Below are 16,076 nucleotides of genomic sequence, written 5' to 3'. Positions count from 1 at the left end.
AAACTCGTCTTAAAGTAAACTATTTTTTATATCGGCAAAGTACACTTTGCTACTCATAACAAAATAAGTAAACTATTACAATATTCTATGGCAAGTGCTCCCAATAAAAATATAATTCTTGTATTTATATTAGAGATACAAAAGATGTTTCTCTTTACTGTTATGTTTATTGAATTTTTAAATTTCTTGTACACTTGATACAGTTGGATAAATATAAGATGAAGCCCTTAATACGAAACAGTAAAGCAGTTATAAATTTGTTAAAAAAATCAATTATAAAACGTTTTCCAGGTCTTGAGGTCATTTCACCAGTTCGACAAAATGTTTTGAATCATCTTTTTCACTCCCAACGGAACTTTCTCTTACACTCTTTCAAAAAACTACGTAACCAGTACGTCTACCACATTTTCTGGAAAATCCTGAAATATCTAGAATATATTTAGATGATAAAGGGTATATCAATACCTCGATTAAGTTTGAATTTTATCTGTTTTCTTTGAATACGTATTTGGGTACCGCTGGTGTCGAAGACCGTACAGCTTTGAAGGAAGAGGTAAGTGGGTCATGTATATAAACTCAAGTTCAAGGTATTTAGAAGTCATTTGGTAAAGATTTCTTTTACCGTGAGTACTAGTGAGAGAGTTAAGAACGGTTTAGTGACATCTTCAATTTAAATTTCGAAAAGTAAGTGCATTTAAAACATTTAATTTTTTTTTGTATTTTCAGAAATATTTTTAAAGAAAGAAGAAATAACTGTTTCACGGTTTTTAAGAAATTTTTAACAGTTGCGTCACTTTTCCGGGTGCCCTAATTATTTTTGTATGATGCACCATTTAAAAGTTTTGCTTTTTAAGGAAAGATAAGACTCATGTATTAAATTGACGCATTGGAAAATGCAATAAAATCATATTTTGTTTTCTCGATTTTTTATTTGATGCAAATATATTTACACAATATTTCTTTGATATTGTTGTGAAACTCGACCATACTTAATAGTTAAGGTACCAAGGGTATTATAAGGTTAATAATAACGCTTGAGGTCAATGGGGTAAAGACCGAGGGCCTTCGGCCCGAGGTATATACGTTGACCGAAAGCGTTATTATTATAATACCCGTGGTGCCTTCAACGTTTAATGTCCGACTAAATTATTCTTTATATGCAAAAAATTTGAATGAATTTTGAATTAATTAATTTTCAAATAAGTACATTTACCAGAAATAGTCGTAACGTAATTGTGGTAACCATAGTTTTACTTAGAGTTTTATTTGTCAACTTGACAGTATTTAACTCTTTATTTAAATTTAATAGGCCCTAGGTCGTTATTTTTCAATAATACGCCTTTGGGCGTTATATCGTACTTAATAGACTTCGAAATAATGTCATTATTTGTCAAATAATAGACCAGTCGGACATTTAATAGGTACATCACGACCAAATTCACTTTATATTTGAGATTTGGATGCGCACTGTTGTTGACGTTCGTTTTTTCCACATTTTCTGAATTTAATTTGATGAGACGTTACCAAAATTAAATTCAAAAAATTTGAAAAATCCGAACGTCAACCCCAGTGCGCATCCAAATCTCCAATAAAAAGTGAATTTGGTCGTGCTGTACCTACTTCATTTAACTCTTAGGTTTTCAGATCGCAAGCCGGTTTTAAAATGCATTTTTTTCGGCTTGCATCGATTTACATAAAAATGTGGGATTAGGATCATCTCACCCTGTACTTCATATTCTATATCATGCTTAAGGGGGTTAATTATTTTTAGGGGTGTAAACTACCCCCTATTGTCAAAAATTATATAAAAACATTGTAAACTTTAATATGGATAAAATTTGGTTTTGATTGGTTAAATAATGATTGTTTTATACTTTAGGATATAACATCATAATATTTCAACCCTTAAAAATCACCCTTAATAACATTACAGTTTTTACAAGTAGACATTTTAATAGATTATACAGAAAAAAAAGTAGAATTAAAGAATTACAAAAACATTTATTTACACAAAAATACGAATTTACAAATATGTGCAAATACAAATGCAAATAGTTTTTAAGTCATCTTCCAGTATATGAACCTTTTCTGTGGTATTATACATACATTGAAAATTATCCATAAGGGGACTATCCGAATTTTTCGAAAAAAAAATCATTTTATAAACATAGCTCCTTCATTTTTGGCGATAAAAAGTTTTTTAAAAATGACTTTGTAGGAGTTTTGAAGAGTTATAAGACTGTGTAAATTAAATTCCGTAAGATCCCTTAGTTTTTAATTAGGGTGGGTTTAAAGGGCTCGAATAAGGGGGTGTTTGCTCGTAAATAGAGGTTTTAAATAGCTATATCTCACTAACTGTTCACTGTAATGAAAATCTATGCACAAGGAAATTTTGGTTATTAAAAAAGCTACAATTTAGTAGTCCATCATTTTTTTCGTATCTCCAGTATTTTCGGAGATATTTTGAGGTAAATGGTAAAAAATGGGTAATTCCAAAAAATTAATTTTTCTTTACACTCCAATTTTTCTAAAATTAGCCCTTTTAAATAGGTCAAACTTCTTATGTGTATTGATAATACAAATATAAAATGAATTACAGAAAAGTGAAGACCAATTTTTAATTAGGAGGGTAGTTAGGGAGTTGTTTTCACTAATTTTTTCATAGAGAAAAGCAGGTACCGACTTTTTTTGATCATAAGTCGCTTAATTTTCATGCTAGAAACTTTTAATTATTATTTTTTAAAAAGTCTAACTGTATGCTTGAAAAAATATAATTTACGTTTTCCTCGAAAAATGCAAAGTTTTTCCGTTATTTTACTTTGAATATTTCAAATTATGCATTTGACGAAAAAAGCTAACTTTTAACATGCCGTATCTCGGTTTCTATTGGTCTTCAAAGATATAACAGAAAAATAATTTTGGTTTGTGTTACTAAGAGATACAATTTTGATATCTACAGTTTTTGTGATTAAATGCATATTTTTCGAGGTATTTTCAAAAACCCTCTAAAAAAGTCGATTTTTTCATCGAAAAACTGTTATTTCAAGCGCGAATAACTCGAAAAATATAAGTTGTACGAAGAAAATGTAAAAAACATTTTTTTCTTAGAATTACTTTTTACATCGATTTACATGGTTAAAAAATAATAAAAAGTTCCCGCCCCCGAGATGGGGTGGCAACTACCCCCAAGGTTTTAGCGTACAGCGGCATGATATAGAAAATGATCCTTGGACTATTCCCTACCTTCTGTGAAAATTTCAAGTAATTCCATGCTGGACGAAAAAATTGCGAGCCAAAATGCTTAATTTCCTCGACTATTACATTTGAAACAAAAAATAAATTTACTATTCTAACTGGGAAATAAGCCACAATTTAACTTAAAAAACGATTTTATTGACGTTTCGGCTTCCACCTCATAATAGTAAATTACATAAATGCCACAAGAAAATAACTTCAGAACAATATTAAAAAAATAAATGTTCTGGTAAATAAACCTTTCTATCTCAATTATACTGACAATTTAAATATGTTGTTAAATACATTTTAAAGTATAGGATATCTGGATAAAAGAAAGACTTTCTGGCTCTACTTTATTTGATCATAACAATTGGTTTGACCAATTAGTTGGTTTAGATAAATAAGATTAATTTTAACTTATACGTCTATCGGGCCAACTTTTGGCCTTTATTATTTCTATGCATTCTGTAATATCCATTCACGCCATCAAAACCCTATTGTCCAGTAATTTGATTGTAAACATTGTGGTTTACAAGAAACCCCGGAAATCTCATGATACTATCCCGAAGTCATGTACCTATAGAAACTCAAGTTCAATGTACTTAGAAGTTATTTGGTAAATATTTCTTTTCCGTGAGTACTAGTGAGAGTGAAGAACGGTTTATAGACCAGGGCGCATCTGTAAAAATATGAGTACATTTGGACGTTGAGAGGTGACTCAAATTTTTTTGCAGAAATTGCTTGAAAATAACTCAAATAATAATATTTGAGTTATCCTCCCTCTCAAAAAGGTCCGGAACATTGTTTAAATAATCAAAATGTCAAAAAATGAAGGAAAAATCGATTTTTTCTTCGTTTTTTGATTATAACTTTAAAAGTATTCATTTCCGGGAAAAGTTGTACTAACATAAAAGTTGCGAAATTAAATTTCCTACAATATAGAATTAATTCAAAATTTAAAATATGGTCACCCTTGTTGCAAAATAGCAATAATTGCGAAAAAAACATGCAAAAACAAGTATTCGCATTTTACGTTTTTCAACCATTTATGCTACACTTAGGACCTTCATATTTCACCCAGAAAAACTTTATGATACAGTAAAACAATATTGTAAATTTCATTAAGATCGGTTCAATAGATTTTGCAAAATAAATTTTGCAATCCAGCTTTCGCAAAAAAAAATCATTTTTTCAAAATGTTACAGGACTGAAAATAAAGCAGATAGCAAGTTGAATTTTTTTTTACTTATAGAAGTGTACTGTACCTTTCATTTGCAATTTGCAAAACTAAAATCGATTAACCATCACGGCGTCAGAAATTTTTTAAAATAAACATTAATTATTGGTGCTACGCGCAGGACAGCGGATAGTTTGCTCTGATTGGGCATTCCAATGACCTTTGATATTGATTGATACATTTTATTTTTTATTACATTTCGATATAAATAAATAAATTTGTTTATTGCAAAATAAAAACACATACTCTATCCTTTGAAATAACACTTTTTTAGCAAAAACTTTCTTTATTCATATATTTTAACTTAAAGAATAAAAGTTTATTAATTTTAAACATATGCAATTGTTTAAACAATATTTCACAAACAATAAAAAAATTAGTTTGATTTTTGTGGAATTAAAATATTAAAATACAACAGCATATAGAGTAAGAAAATAATATATTAGATAAAGATTCGAAGAAATTTTGGTGGAAATCAACTTGTGTGAATCGAACACCGCTGTCCTGCGCGTAGCACCAAAAATTAATGTTTATTTAAAAAATTTCCTGACACCGTGGTAATTAATCGATTTTAATTTTGCAAATTGCAAATGAAAGGTACAGTACACTTCTATAAGCAAAAAAACTTCAACTTGCTATCTGCTTTATTTTCAGTCCTGCAACATTTTAAAAAGTTAATGAAATTTAAAAAAATGTAAATGTAAAATGCGAATACTTGTTTTTGTATGTTTTTTTTTCGCAATTATTGCTATTTTGCAACAAGGGTGACTATTTTTTAAATTTTTAACCCATTCTATATTGTACGAAATTTAATTACGCAACTTTTATATCAGTACAACTTTTCTCAGAAATGAATAGTTTTAAAGTTATAATCAAAAAACCAATAAAAAAATCGAATTTATCCTTCATATTTTGATATTTTGATTATTTAAACAATGTTCCGGACCATTTTGAGTAGGAGGATAACTCAAATATTATTATTTGAGTTATTTTCAAGCAATTTCTGCAAAAAAATTTGAGTCACCTCTCAATGTCCATCTCAAAACAGATGCGCCCTGGACTATTAGTGGCATCTTCAATTTAAATTCCGAAAATTAAGTGCATTCAAAACATTTAGAAAAAAGCGTATTTTCAGAGATATTTTTAAAGAAAGAAGAAATAACTATTGTACGGTTTTTAAGAAATTTTTAACAGTTGCGTTAAGGTCTGGAGAACGAGCAGGTCATTCTATGAATCATCTACGACCAATCCATTGATTTGGAAAATATGCATTCAAAAAATTTCTAACCCGTCGATAATAGCGGGGAAGCGCTCCATCTTGTTGAATCCAAAACAAAAATTTTTAGTAAATAGTCATTCTATTGAAATGCAGTAATAATCTGGTTATTTAGTAAATATAAATACTTGTCACTACTCAAGTTTCCGTCTACGAAGGATGTGCCTATACGCCTATTTTAGACAATTTTCATCCAAACATTCAACTTTTTTAGATGCTGTTCTAACACGATTATCCTAACCGATCATTACTAATATTTCAATACGATATTTTTCACTTAAATCAGCCATTTTTATTCTACAACTTATTAATGTTGTGTGGTATATTGTGTTATATCTTTAATACCATCAAAACAAGAAAATTAGAATATCTCGGATATACTACACGTGGAGAGAGATACAACTTGATCCAATTGATTATGCAGAGAAAGATTCAAGGAAAAAGAAGCATAGGGAGGCGCAAAATATCGTGACTGCTCAACCTGAGAGTACGGATATAAAGTGTGCACGTAAAGGTTGGAATAAATTCATTTCTCGAGAATGGACGATTTTGGAAAAAATCCCGAAACAGGTCAATTTTTATTTTTAAATTACGACTTCTTGGCATATATATCATAATATCATACTAGTGACGTCACCCATCTGGGCGTGATGACGTCATCGATGATTTTTTTTAATGAGAATAGGGGCCGTGTGATTGCTCATTTGAAAGGTAATTAAATTCTCTATTCAGTAATATAAACATTAACATAATTATTTATACAGGGTGTCCAAAAAAAAATTTTTTTTACTAAATTTATTGACATAAAAAGAAGAATGTATGTAGGTTATTTAATTCAAAACACATTTTACTGCTCTGGAAAAACAGAAAATATGTTTATTTGAAAAATAATCTTTGCTTTTCGCTTAAATTAAAGGTTCAAGTTGTCACAAGGCTGGTGGGTGGCTGCTTTAAAAAAAAAACAAAATTTATTTGCCAAATAAACATTTTTTCCTGTTTTCTGATAGCAGTAAAATGTATTTTGAATTAAATAAATTACACACATTCTTCTTTTTATGTCAATAAATTTAATTAAAAACATTTTTTGGACACCCTGTATAAATAATTATGCTAATGTTTATATTAATGAATAAACAATTGAATTACCTTTCAAATGAGCTATCACACGACCCCTATTCTTATTTAAAAAAATCATCGATGACCTCATCACGCCCAGATGGGTAACGTCACTAGTATGATAAATATGTCAAAAAGTCGTAATTTAAAAATAAAAATTGACCTATTCGGGGTTTTTTTCCAAAATCGTCCATTCTCAAGAAAATGAATTTATTCCAACCTTTACGTGCTCACTGTATAATCGGATGTACGGATGTATAATGTTATACATCAAATGAACTTTTCAGACCACTCGTCTCTAAAGTCTGTATAGGTATGATGATTGTCGACCTCCGTCGCGGAGATGTCACTTTAAGAAGAAGAAGGTAATGGAAAGATCCAAATGAAAGAAGCTTCTTGCCGAAGAAAATCCTCATGGACGACATGGCAGATGTTTCTGTCTGTGCTGGACAGTTTCATGTAGATATGCTCGTGTATCTCGAAACAATTCTTGCCAGACGTCCAAGAACAGTTCTAGGACATTCTGGTCGCGCTAATAAGTAAAGAATCTGAACACGCATCTTTTAAGTGCGCATCCACCAAAAACCACCATTTTTTGACCTGATTTTTTTGCATGAGGTTATCTAAATCCACCTGATTACATTAGGCGTTCAACATGTTACCAGGATTTGAAACAAAGAAATATTGATGAATGTGAACTAATACGTCTTGAAAAGACTAACTCACGATCACGAATTCAATACTATGCTTGCACATTTTCAGGAGGTGAAAAGCGAGCATTTTGAACATTTGATATTTTGGTATTTTGTAATATTTTCTCACTTTAACAATTTCGATCGACGTTTAAATGTACCATTTATTGTCAAATTATATAACCTTGTCTAATGATAACAATATCATAGTATCTATTTATAAACCTAAACATAAATTTACATATTAAATATATGAAGTTTCTCGAAAAAAAGTTCATTTACCTTTATCAAAAGAATTTAAAAGTAGAAATCGTCAATGGATGAATCATTTCTGTTACACGAATAATTAAATAAAGTCTCGTAAGTTAAAGGATGTAAGTCTGATTGTTTATACGGATTTCAGTTTAAACATTGTACTTTGTAATTACTTTATACTTTATACAAGGAGTACTTTGAGCTATTTTTGCTACAATTTGTCAAAATTTAAAAATAAGGTTCGATCATGAATATTTCGAGTCTCAAATGGAATAAGACGAAAATGTAGCTAGATAAAAGAACTATAAAAAACGCATGACAACTTCAATCAGCACAAGAAACAGAAATACCATACAGACACAGAAATAACAATATTAATTATCTATTATATTTAATGGAATAAAACACAATTTTAATTAAAATTATATTATATTTGACATTTCGATTTTCACAAATCGTACCATCTAAACAATTCTTCTAGAAAAATTTCCGAAGTTGGAATCGAAAGGTCACATCACAATAATATTATCCATTAATCTGGTATTGGATTATACTGAATGGATATTATCCATTCGTCTGGTTCTTAAACTGATAACGTCAATGTACGTTTATTTTGACGTGTAAGTTTCCACTTCGGACTTTCGGACATCGTATTTTAAGTGGAAGTCGAAACTTCAAAAAAAAATAATTTATAGAAAAATTGTGGTTAGTTTCCATTACAAATAGCAAATAATAATTTAAAAATGCCACAAGGAAATAGAGTCAAAACGAGATCAATGGATAGTACTGTAAGAATAATACTGAACGTACCAGGACCTGATAATTTCCATTCAGAACACAGAACACAGTCAATTTGCCGGTTACGCTATATATATTATGTAGTGTTATTAAGGGACCCTGCTGATCTATTTGCTCTTTGTACTTGATATCTTACTTCTTTTTCAGCGTCTCCATACCTGGACAATGAAATCCGTAGATACTTATAGCTGTTACTTGTTCATTGCTAATTACATGAACTTCCAGTTTACATCTTATTGGTCCTTCACTGTTGTTCTAATTTTCTTAGTTTAAATCGTCTTGTTAGTTAAATCTGTGAACTAGTCTTTGAAGGCTATCTTCATTTTAGGTTATCAATATTGCATTGTCTGCGTAAGAGAGAATTTTAATTTCATTGTTTCCTATTCTATATCCTCCTTCTTTCCTTTCTTGACGCTCTTTATTACTTCATACATGATAAGATTGAATAGCACAGGGTTTGAATAACCCCCTGTCTTATACCATTGCATGTATCTATAGGTTCCGTAAGTTCTCCATCTATTATATACAGGGTGGTTGAGTAATGAGGTAAAGCTCCGTAGATCTGTTATAGTAATAGATAGCTATAAAAGTTAATAACAAACATTGTAGCCAACCTTAAGCTTTATATTACACAATTAGTTAGAATGTTACAGTGTGTTCGATAACATATTGGCAATATGTTTTTTTTTTTAATGGAACACCCTCTATTTTATTTTATATTCGAAATTCTGTTAACTTTTCTATCACACAAATATAAAGGATGGCTATGTTATACAGGGTATTTACAAAGTTATAACCAATTTTATATGAAAATCGTAACAAGTTCAACTCCCTGTATAAATAAAAATAAGAACAATGGCAATGGTTTATTGATGCCATATTTTTTTACTTATTGTCAAGACTTTAAAACATGATTGATATTGCTAATTTTCTTTATATTGAATACAGGGTGAGTCAAAACGCACGTACATTATCTTCTCAGTAATTTTAAATAGAACATCCTGTATTTTATATCACTATCGAAAAGTATTATTACCGTACTTTAATTTTTATATAACATTCCCTATGTCTAAATTTATTAGTTTTCTAGATATTTTTATTTTTCAGGGCAAATTATTAATTACGGGTCTAAATCTTTCCAAATTTTCAGTAAGCCATGACTGAATTGTCTAAAACTGACAATTTACGATTACTGATTATCAATCCGGTAATAAATTTAACAATGTAGCAAATAAAGAAAGAAAAATAATTTATTAGTAATAAATTTTACAAAAAAAACACAACCACAACATACATCATTTTTGAAACATTTGGAAACTACTTTTGTAGGTAAATGTAACAAATAAAGAAAGAAAAATAATTTATTAATTATAAAATTTACAAAAAAAACACAAACGCAAAATACAACATTTTGTGAAAACAATCAAAAACTTTGTATTGTACGTTGTTTGCTTTTGTACGTAAATGTAACAATGTAACAAATAAAGAACGAAACATAACTTATCATTAAAAAACTTTACAAAAAAAACATAAACACAAAATACAACAATTGTGAAAAAATTAAAAGCTATTTTTAATAAAATATTTTAAATATTTAATTATATGAAGTGTTCAAAATGACCTCCTAACACATATATGCATGTCTAAAAACGGTCATTGAATGAGTTACACTACGAAGCATTTGTAAATTAACACTTCGAAATACACTTTGTATTATTCTATTTTTCATCTTATCCCTTGTTGTTTGAGTAATTTTTTAACCTTCATTCTTAACGTAACCCCAAAAAATCAGTCCAGTTTATTAAATTCTGGTAATCTGGGTGGCCACGCTACTGGTCCATTTAAAAATTAAAAATATGTCGAAAACTAATAAATTTAGACATAGGGAATATTGTATTCAAGTCTTAAGTACGGTAATGGTATTTTTCAATAGTGATGTACTTGGGTTTTAACTCACCCTGTATTAGATGTAAAGAGAATAAGCAACATCAATCATTTTTTAAAATTTTGACAATAAGTAAAAAAATATGACATCAATAAACCATTGCCGTTGTTCTTATTTTTATTTATACAGGGAGTTGAACTTATTACGATTTTCATATAAAATTGGTTAAAACTTTGTAAATACCGTGTATAACATACCCAACCTTTATATTTTTGTGATGGAAAAGTTGACAGGATGTTAAATATAAAATAAAATAGAGGGTGTTCTATTTAAAAAAAACATAAGTTTGGTCTGCCACTATGTTATCGAACACCCTGTAACATTCTAACTAATTTTGTAATATGAAGCTCAAAGCTGGCTACACTGTTTGTTATTAAATTTTATCGCTATCTACTACTATAGCGGATCTACGAAGCTTTACCCCACTAATCAATCACCCTGTATATTCTATATTGAATAAAAGGATTAGCTCGATTGTGCTCCATTTTCTGGTATTTTAATGTACTATTTCTCTTAAATACCTTCTTTAGATAGTCAATCCATACATTCTTTCGAAGTGTGTCGGGTCTATTATTGGTTCATTCACCTGCAGGGGTCTAGAATAGGTATATTAGATCTCTTATAAAGCGCCATAAATATTTTTGTAAACCCTAAAAATCAGGATCTAGGACATCTGGGCGTCGCTGTTTCGGCGGGGCCATTTGGGCGTCGCCGTTTGGGTGTCGAGCCAAGTGGACGTCATCCGTTTCGGCGTCGGTCATTTTGGCATCGGAATTAATTGGTAACGTTATAGATTACTTCTATCAGTTGTTTTCACCCAATTTGGAAAAAATGTGAAAACTTTATTATTTACGTCCGTCTGTCTGTCTGTCTGTGAACACAACTCCTCAGTCATTATACCAGGTAGAATGGCAAATGAGGTGTCAAATGAAAGCTTATAATCTAAGGATGGTACTAAAGGTGAGAAATTTGACCTAGACTGTCTGTCCGTCTGTCCGTCCGACCGCGAATATAACTCCTCCGTCACTATACTAGGTAGAATGACAAATGAGGTGTCAAATGAAAGCTTATAATCCAAGGATGGTACTAAAGGTGAGAAATTCGACCTAAGATGTCTGTCCGTCTGTCCGTCCGACCTCGAATGTAACTCCTATACCAGGTAGAATGACAAATGAGGTGTTAAGTGAAAGTTTATAATCCACGGAGTGTACTAAAAGTGAGAAATTTGACAAAGGCTGTCTGTACGTCCGATCCCGAATATAGCTCCTCTGTCATTATACCAGGTAGAATGACAAATGAGGTGTCAAATGAAAGCTTTTAATCCAAGGATTGTACTGAAGGTGATAAATTTGACCTAGGCTGTTTGTCCGTCTGTCCGTCCGAGCGCGAATATAACTCCTCCGTCACTATACCAGGTAGAATGAAAAATGAGGTGTCGAATGAAAGATTATAATTAAAGGATGGTACTAAATGCGAGAAATATCGACTTCTAGTTCTACTTTTGGTTACATTGGGTGAAAACCTAGGACTTACGAAGTCCAATTACTTGTTCAATAATTAAAAAGTTTATTTGATCTCTATGAACATTTCATTTGTAGTGCGGCAGATTCGTGCAAATAATTATAAGAATTGTGCATTTATTGATAGAAGCATATAATTTGGACCACATATACTACACATACAAAGGTTCAAATTTAGATAGAAGGCCATCTCAGATTTTGCCTTTTACAAAAATGGCTGGGATTCAAAATGGCGACTATACATATGTGACTAATAGCACGATAACTTTTGAACGAGACTTCAGATTTCAACCAAATTTGGTATATAGGTTCTTTTTTTGATGTATAATATCGTGGTATTGAACAGGAAGAATAGGTTTACCAGAAGTTGTGTTTTCCTGGTTTTTACGTAAAAATATGTTGTTTTTTTTCTCAATTCTTTCACCCTGTATGTATTAATTTTTCAAAAAGTTAACACTGCCATTAAAAAGAGCGTAAAAATAGTTTTTAGAAAATATTTGTATCTTTTTAGTTATGTTAATTACCATTTAATAAATGCAAAACGTATCTTCACATGTACCTATATGCGGCAGATTGGTGCAAATATTATAAGAATTATTGTGCATTTAATGGTAGAAGCATATAATTTGGACCACATATGCATACTACACATGTAGAGGTTCACATTTAGATACGAGGCCATCTTAGTTTTTGTTCCTTTTATAAAAATGGCGGGCATTCAAAATGGCGATTATACATATGTGACTAATAGCACGATAACTTTTGAACGAGATAACAGATGTAGGTTGGATATACACACATAATATTCTGTAATATGTGTAATACGATATTTACAAATAAAATATTTTTTATAGTGGTACTATTTTTTGTTTATTTAAACAACGCTGTAGAGTGCGTAAATCGAGTTTTCTAAAACGCGCGTGTTTTAAAGTGACAATGCTGACATCAGTAACCTTAGAAACGTAAAGTCTAGAGTCAACTTTTTTAATTATTGAAGTGACAGAAGTAACCTATAACGTTACCAAGTAATTCCGATTCCGAAATGGCCGACGCCGAAACGGCTGACGTCCATTTGGCTCGACGCCCAAACGGCGACGCCTAGATATCCCATCCCCTAAAAATCATATTCCAATTCAAAGAAGCATTCCAAGTGTTCGTCTTTAATTTTTCTTACAAATGTATGTGTTTTTTTATAATTCCTCTTATTTACTAATAAAGAATAAGAAAAAGAAGATGACCAGATAATAGCTGAAGAAGAACTGTGACAAGAGTTCATGAAATAATTGGCCTAATATGGAGAAAGGTCTACCAGAGAGCTAGAAATAGAGAGAACAGTTGTAGAGGAAATTGCGAAGGAACAAAACAGAAGAAAATGCGCTGCTCCAGCCGATCGGCCATCTTTCACTTTTGGATAAGAAACGCAAAAGCGACCAATACTCCATAAGAAGGGAACACAGTAGAGAGAGACGATTTTACTTATTAGTCCATTTCATTTTTTTGTCGCAACACACATCTACGGACAGAAACAAAGACCAAGATTTATAGGACAGTAGTTAGGCCTATAATAAATGCCTGAATGGAGAAAAGATACCATCCGAATGGAGAACTGCAAGCATAAGCTCCATACACAAGAAAGGGAGTAAACATGACTGCACAAACTACAGAGAACTCAGTGTTATAGCTTCCGCAGGTAGACTGTACGGCAGAATACTACGAGATAGAATAGAAAGTCAATATGAGGACTGGGAGGAACAGAGTGGTTTTAGAGCAGGAAGATAGTGTATTGATAACCTGTTTCGTATAAAACAATTAACTGAAAAATCACTAGCATATGGGATTCAGCTACATCTAGTATTTATAGATTTGAGGAAAGCCTATGACAGTGGACCGGTAAATAAACTTTGAGAATCTCTAATAGAGAACAATGTACAACCACAGTACATTAATGTGGTGAAAAGTTTTTACCAAGGAAACAGTAGTTATATAAAAATGAGAGATGGACACTCAGAATACTTTCAGGTTAACAAGGGTCTAAGACAGGGATGCTGCCTGTCCCCTACCCTCTTCAAAATTTATATAAACACGGCTCTGAAAAAATGGTTCAGAAAATGTAAGAAAATGGGAGTACAAATAGAAGAGGGTAATCTGATTACTTTGTTATTTGTTGAAGATCAGGTGGTTCTAGCGGAGGATACAGAGGACGCTGCTTATATGGTTCGAAAACTGATAGAGGAGTATGAAGATTGGGCTCTGGAAATAAATACAAACAAAACAGAATATATGACAATAGGCTGCACAGGCAAAGACCTAGACTTAGAAGGAAAAATAATAAAAAACACTAAAGAATGTAGATACCTGGGAGTTACATTGACGGAAGATGGAAACGACGAAACAGACATACAACCAAAATTAGTTAGAGGAAGAGCCATCACAAGTCAGATAAACTCATTACTATGGAGTAAAGATATACGAGAAAGTACAAAAAAACAACTATATAAAACATTTATTGAAAGTACAGTTACATATGGCTCAGAAATCTTTACAATAAATAAGAAAATGCAGAACCGAATAAACGCAGTAGAGAACAATTTTTAGCGAAGATGCTGTAGATTAACATTACCCGATCATGTAAGAACCGATAGAATAAAAGAAATGATGAAGGTGGAAACAACATTAACGGATACGATAGAGAGAAAGCAACTATCCTGGTACGGACACATGAGAAGAATGAATGATAAAAGATTACCGATTAAAACCTGGAGGTGAATCCCAAAAAGAAGAAGGAAAAAAGGAAGACCAAAAAAGTCTTGGGAAAAAGGGATCAATATTGCCATGAACAGAAGAAATATAGAAATAGATTTATGGCAAAACAGAAAACAATGGCGTTCGAATTGCGATAAACGGTCTATGATGCTGTAAAACGGTCGCTATATACAGGGTGTCCCGAAAAGATTGGTCATAAATTATACCACACATCTGGGGTCAAAAATAGTTCGATTGAACCTAACTTACCTTAGTACAAATGTGCTCATAAAAAAAGTTACTGTCCTTTGAAGTTACAAAATGAAACTCGATTTTTTTCAATACTTATATCGAAAACTATTAGAGATTTTTTACTGAAAATGGACATGTATCATTCTTATGGCAGGAACATCTTAAAAAAAAATTATAGTGAAATTTGTCCACCCCATAAAATATTTATGGGGATTTTTTTCCTTTAAACCCCCCAAACTTTTGTGTACGTTCCAAGTAATTCATTATTGTGGTACCATTAGTTAAACACAACGTTTTTAAAACTTTTTTGCCTCTTGGTATTTTTTCGATAAGCCAGTTTTTATTGAGACGCGGCTTCTTTTTCAATATATTTACGTGAACATTTTATGGGGGTTTTGTTCCTTTAAACCCCCCAAATGTTTGTGTACGTTCCAATTAAACTATTATTGTGGTACCATTAGTTAAACACAGTGTTTTAAAACTTTTGCCTCTTAGTCTTTTTTTCATAAGTCACCTTTTATCGAGATGTAGGTTTTTTTCAAAATATACCTAAAAATGTAAATTATAAATAAATTTTCAGATTATTAACAGGTCTCTACAAATCGTATGTAACCATATACAAATATGTGGTGGATTCGACAAATATTCAAAATATCTCGATAAACACTCGCTTATCGAAAAAGTACTAAGAGGCAAAAAAGTTTTAAAAACAATGTGTGTAACTAATGGTGCCACAATAATAATTTAATTGGAACGTACACAAAAGTTTGGGGGGGGGGGGGTTTAAGGGAATAAAACTCCATAAAATTTTTATGGGGTGCACAAATTTACTTAAATTTTTTTTTAAGATGTTGCTGCCATAAAAATGCCACATGTCCACTTACAATCAAAAATCTCTGAGAGTTTTCGATATATGAAAAAAAATCGATTTTCATTTTGTAATTTCAAAGGGCTGTAACTTTTTTGTGTGCACTATTGTATATAGGTAAGTGAGGTTCAATCAACC

At 31.1% G+C, this 16,076-nt stretch overlaps 1 protein-coding gene across 4 annotated transcripts in view; it reads left to right on the top strand.

Moving 5' to 3' along the window:
- The first annotated feature begins 597 nt into the window (after window positions 1–597).
- LOC114331353 (uncharacterized) overlaps window positions 598–16,076 on the top strand; it is a 107,829-nt gene continuing 92,350 nt past the window's right edge. For all 4 annotated transcript variants that reach the window (XM_050656618.1, XM_050656612.1, XM_050656614.1 and 1 more), the window contains exon 1: window positions 598–684. The gene's annotated coding sequence lies outside the window, so the exon portion shown is untranslated. The remainder of the gene's footprint in view (window positions 685–16,076) is intronic.

Source organism: Diabrotica virgifera, chromosome 1 (assembly GCF_917563875.1).
Source record: "Diabrotica virgifera virgifera chromosome 1, PGI_DIABVI_V3a".
NCBI lineage: Eukaryota > Metazoa > Arthropoda > Insecta > Coleoptera > Chrysomelidae > Diabrotica > Diabrotica virgifera.
The sequence above is the reverse complement of the archived record's forward strand: the minus strand, read 5'-3'. Positions and strand labels throughout refer to the sequence as shown.